The sequence below is a fragment of the Nicotiana sylvestris genome, chromosome 6 (assembly GCF_000393655.2).
Source record: "Nicotiana sylvestris chromosome 6, ASM39365v2, whole genome shotgun sequence".
Classification (NCBI taxonomy): Eukaryota; Viridiplantae; Streptophyta; class Magnoliopsida; order Solanales; family Solanaceae; genus Nicotiana; species Nicotiana sylvestris.
In genome coordinates this window covers 101,448,308-101,454,712 of record NC_091062.1, presented here as the reverse complement: position 1 = coordinate 101,454,712, position 6,405 = coordinate 101,448,308, and positions in this window count along the sequence as shown.

The window sequence follows — 6,405 nt, the reverse complement described above, 5'->3', positions numbered from 1 at the left end:
AAGTGGGGGGACTATCTGCATTGGTAAAAATAAATATTACACGTGGGATTAAATATGTGGCTGATATGGAAAGACACGTGGATTACTAGGAAAGTGACAACTGGAGAGATACATTGAAAGAGACACGAGTCATAACAAATATGAGCAAATCACACACGAGAGAAAAAGATATGGTCACTCAAGTCTAAACGGTTACATGAAGAGGTACCAGTGGAATGAATCAAGACAGTAAAAAGACAGTAAAAAGGAAAGATTCATGAATCATCAATTAATAAGCGTGAATGATCTTAAATGTTACAGAATCCTCATGAACAGTTACGATTACCTATTATAATGTCTCATTAATTTCATTAATGCTCATAATGATTCGGTCATAAAAAGGGATAGACATTGTACTTATAAATTCCTATATAAGGGAAAGAGATATCATTTGTATAGACACGTTCTGATTATTATTGAAATACAATTACTTTCTTTTGCTTTCTATTGATTACTTTGCTATTTCATATCCTAATTTCCTTTCTTATCACTATGAGAATATTGAACTTCTAGACTATCAGTAGCCCGAGTACTTCTAAAAATAAGCTTTGACCGGAACACCCATTTTTTGGTTAAACAGGCTCGTTACAAAGAATTTGGTATTTATGTTCACCGTTACATCTTCATCAATGACCTTCATAATTGACAATTGACACTGAAGGAGGGCACGATCCTAGGACTTCCTTTCCTAGACACAACTATAAATAGTGAACTCAGTTATCATTGTAAAGGACATGAATTTTCTGGCAAACTTACACTACATTCTATTCATAGCTTAATACATTCTTACTTTTTCGCTTTTGATTTCATTATTATTGTACTCAGAAACCTTGTTCCCAGAGCTGCCACTTTTGCCGTTTTGTCTACATTTTAATGCTAATTATTGCATAATTCCTCAATTATCTTATTATTTCATGATCAAATTAGTTCACTTATCTAGAAATCACGTATAAATTCAACTGTACCATTTTACGGGTAAATAGTTTGGCACCCACCGTGGGCCTAGACAGCCTGTAATTAAGTTGATCCTTGCCTTTTTTTACTAATGTGTTTTGATTATTTTGTCTTAGAAAAATCACAAAAATGGCATTGTTAACAAAACGCACAATCCTGAGATTTAAGGGGGTTAGCCTCATCTTGAGGACTCAATCACTGACACCCACAATGAGGGGAATGATGCCATACCGTTGCATGACAAGCCGTATCCTCTACAGGCTCGGGAGATAACTCCCGATGATGATGAGAAAGAGCATATCAATGACGCAGTAAGGGTCTTGCAAGAGCAACATACGATCATTCTAGGCCATCTCATGCGGCATGATAAGGTTATGACGGAGTTGAAGAAGGCACTGTCAGGGACTTCGAATAATGCAAACAAATGAGATCTAATTCCTCCCGATGCTCCCGCAAACCAAAAAATGCATAGGGCCGACAACAACACTTCCAAGGGTGAAGTCGGCTCCATCGGGGCTGGGGGAGCGAATCCGGTCTCAATAACGAGAATGACCCTTTCAAGAATAAACTTTTACGGTTTATGAGGGAAGTAAAAGGCCGCATGGCAAATCCCGGGTGCGCTACCAGTAGTGAAAAGCCCTGTCACGACCCCAAACCGGACCCTGTCGTGATGGCGCCTCTCGTGAAGACAAGGCCAGTCGACACAATTCCCAAATCAATCATTTTTCAATAAAAGTTGTTTTTATACCATTTATAAACTGAAAATCTCATAATGAACATCAAAAAGAAAAGTGCGGAATAATTACTCAAGTCCGACATCGGGGTGTCACTAATCATGAGCATCTACCAAGGTCTGAAAATAACAAGGGTCTAAAAATGTACCAAATACAGTAATAAAAATGAGAACGGAAGCAGTGTTGCGAACGTCGTACAGCCACCTTGCTAACTTTGATGACTCCGCGTCTGAGCAATCAACACCCACTACCAGGTTTCGAAATACCTGAATCTGCACACGAGGTGCAGAGAGTAATGTGAGTACTCCAACCCAGTAAGTAATAAGAGTAAATAAAGACTGAGCAGCAGGAAACAATGAATCCACATTTATAATAACTCAATAAGCACAACAGGCTTGCAAATCCGAAGACGAGTTAATTGTCTCATTTTAAAATCCAGCTTTTGGTAAAAATCATTTGAAAATTCTTTCCAACAGTTCCAGTCGGGGTTCGATACCATTTATAATAAAAGAGATGAAAACCATGATAGGCCCCACGGGCAAAACCTAGTTCGTATACAGCCCCTCGGGCAAAAACAGAAATTTGTACCCATTTCATAAGTTAAAAAAAACTTCAGTTTGAATGAAAGATTATTTAAAATGTTTGTTCAACATTTTCAATAGAGGCTCGATCTAAAGATGAGTGAAAGCAGTAATTAAATCCACATATTCGATAAATATATATATATATATATTGCTACGACGTGCAGCCCAATCCATAAATATATAATCCTCACAATCAGGCCCTCGGCCTCTCTCAGTCATTAACCTCACAATCAGACTCTCGGTCTTTCTCAGTCATCGACCTCACGATCACTCGGACCATCAGTAAAACATGGAACTCAGTCCAAACAGTTTTCACATTTTTAAGAAATAAAGTGATAAAACCAGATTTAAACGATAAACAAGTAAAACATGACTGAGGATGTGCTTTCAAAACAAATAAAGTGAGGAAAATAGTGAAAGTTCCCCTAAGGGTCTCAGCAAGTCGGCACAAGGCCCCAAACATGGCATACAACCCAAAATATAATATAAATCTCTAGAACATGGAATATCATAAGATTTCAAATAAAATACGCGACTTAACAGTCAAACGGGACGGACCAAGTCACAATCCCCAACGGTGAACAACTCCACACTCGTCATCTAGCGTGTGCGTCACCTCAAAGTAACACTACAATGTGTAATCCGGGGTTTCAAACCCTCAGGATAGTATTTACAATCATTACTTACCTCGATCCAGTCCAAACTCTAGCCCGCGATGCCTTTTCCCTCACAAATCGACCTCCGAATGCTCCAAATCTAGCCACAATCAGTACATAACAATTAAAATATTCTAAGGGAACAAAGCCCACTCAAAAATATCCAATTCGCATCAAAAATCACGAAATTGTTCCAACCCGTCCCCTAGGACCACATCTTGAAATCCGACAAAATTAACATTAATGGAATCCTCATCCTCTCACGAGTCTATACATACCAAGAACATCAAAATCGGACCTCAAATGGCCCCTCAAATCCCCAATTTAACTCTCCAATTTCAAGCCCTAATTACCCCAATTTTTGCTACTGATTTTCCATAGATTTCAAGTTCAAAATGTTAAAATTCATCATAAAAACAAGTTTAGGGTCCAAAAATCTTACCTCCATGAAATCCTCTTGAATTCCCTCTTCAATTAGCTCTCCCAAGCTTTCTCCCGAATGAAATATGGTGAAAACCCTCACAAAATCGCGAAGGGTGAAATATATACATTCTGACCCAGGCATTTTTGCACCTGCGGTCAATCTACAGCATTTACGGTCAATTAGCCGCTTCTGCGACTTTCACTTAAAATCCAAAAATCGCATTTGCGACCATGTAGCCGCATTTGCGCCATCGCAGGTGCGGTCATCCAACCGCATCTGCGACTCCTGCACTTCTTTTCCTTGACCCCTTCTGCAGTCATTTCTTCAAATCTACGGCGTCGCACCTACGGTCCCCAATCCGCAGGTGCGGAAATACCAGAACAGAAAATTCTACAGCTTCTCAAATTTCCCAAACTCTCCGACAACCATCCGAAATCACCCCGAGGCTCCCGAGACCTCAACCAAAAGAACAAACATATCCCATAACCTTATTAAAACTCGTCCCAACCTTCGTAATGCTCAAAACAACATCGAAACACCAAAAACACATCAAATTCAATCCTAGGATTCCAAAATCTTCCGAATTTCGTTTTTGATCAAAAACCCAAACAAACCACGTCCGAATGACCTGAAATTTTGCACACACGTCATAAATGACACAACGGAGCTACTGCAACTTCCCAAATTCCATTCCAACCCCTATATCAAAATCTCACTTATCAACTGGAACACGCCATAATCTCAATTCCGCCAATTCAAGCCTAAACCTTCCACGAGCTTCCAAAATGCATTTCGATCACGCTCCTAAGTTCCAAATCACCTAATGGAGCTAACCAAATCATAAAAATTCCGATATGAGATCATATACCAACAAGTCAAATCTGGGTCGAACTTTTCAAATTTCAAGCTTTAAACTGAGAATTGTTCTTCCAAATTCGTTCCGATTACCCTGAAAACCAAAAACAACGATTTACATAGTCACAATCCATCACACGGGGCAAGTCATGCACGAGAACTGATGAGCAAGGTGTAAAAGCTCAAAACGGTCGGTCGGGTCGTTACATGCCCAAACTCAAAGAAGTATACTCAGTTGTAGTACAATCCAAGTATGGTATCAGAATTAATCTCAAAGTAGTTCAGAATGCTTGAAGTGCCAAAATATAACGGAACTTCAAATCCTCAGGAGCATGTTACCACCTACACAATGCCGGCAAAATGGAAATAATTTATCTCTTCACGAAATTGAATCTGTATAGTTAAAGAAATTTGGAGAAACTCTCATGAAGGGAGCTCTGACGTGGTATTCACTATTACTCGAGCATTCCATAGATTCCTTTGAAATGCTCGCGGACTCTTTCATCAAGGCCCATGCTAGGGCTAGAAAAGTTCTAGCCCGGAAGGCCGATATATTCAAGATTGCGAAGGGAGAGTCCAAGTTACTACGAGAATTCGTTACCCGATTCCAGAAAGAAAGAATGTTGCTCTCGGTTTACTTGGATGAATGGGCGGCTAAAGCATTCACTAAAGGATTGAATCCGAGAAGTTCAGACGCTTCCCGGAAACTGAAGAAAAGCCTGCTTGAGTTTCAAGCAACTACTTGGGCAGATGTCCACAACACGTTCGAGTCAAAAATAAGGATCGAAGATGATCAGGTTGGCTTTCCATTGCCGTCCAAAGGACAGGAGAAGAATAGAGAAAAATCAAAAGATGACTATAATGCGGACAAACGGACTTCGAGGGGGCGGTTTTTGCCCTACGAGTGGACCGAAGGTCGTGGTAGAAGCTTTAGGACAGCAGACAAGTTCACCATATACATAAGGACTGATTGTGGTCGCAACAATAGATCACTACAGGATAAAGAAATGTCGGGGTCACCGGATCCTTCTTACCCCAAGTTATCAGAATACAACTTCAACATCAGTATAGTTGAGCCAGCGTCAGCCATGAGAAACATAACAAAGGCATGATTCTCGAGACCTATGAGATTCGCAGCCAAAGGGATTCCAACTTATGGTGTGAATACCATGGGACGAATGGCCACCGAATAGAGGATTGCCGACACCTCCGGAAAGAAGTTGCAACACTATTGAAGAATGGTGACCTTAGAGAATTCTTAAGTGACCAAGCTAAGAACAATTATTGTTGTAACAGAGATAACACGGAACCCTCGAAAGCAGGAGAAGAACCCACACGCCAAACAATCAATATAATCTTTGGGGGGGGGGGAAGGGGGAATGAGATTAACGGAGTCACCTTTTCGGCAGCAAAAAAGACGAAAGTGTTAATAACTCATAGTAAAAGGATTTGGGAAGATGATATCACTTTTGAAGAGGACGCAGACAGATTACTGCTACCACACAACGATGCACTAGTAATTTCTTTAAATGTGTTAGATTTTAAGATTAAACGTGTTCTAGTAGATCCAGGAAGTTCGGCTAATATCATACAATGGAGAGTATTGGAGCAAGATAAACTCACCGAAAGCATTATTCCGGGCACCAAGCTCCTAGCTGGATTCAACCTCGCGAGTATGACGACCTGGGGAGAGATTTTGCTGCTCACGAATGCTGTAGGAGTAATGAAAACAACTCTCTTCGAAGTAGTAAATGGTGACATGGGATACAATATCATCCTGGGAAGGCCATGGTTACACGATTTGAAAGTTGTACCCTAAACGTTTCACCAATTGTTGAAGTTTCCAATGCCCAAAGAAATCAAGAAGATAAGGGGTGATCAATCGGCAACAAGGGATATGACTGCAATTTCGGTCTCTAGTAGCAAAGGAAAGGAACACACGGTATACAATTACAGGAACCAACACCTAACCCCGAACCAGAAGGAGTTAGTCCGGGGACAGAGGTGTCAGAACAATATCAGGTGTTGAGATATTTCCAAGTTCTAGAAGAGACGAATGCAATGAAGTCCACGTCCGAGGAACTGGAGAGAATTGCATTGTTCGAAGAATTCCTAGCAAGGAAATTTCACTTGGGGATGGGACTGCACCTGGAGCTCAG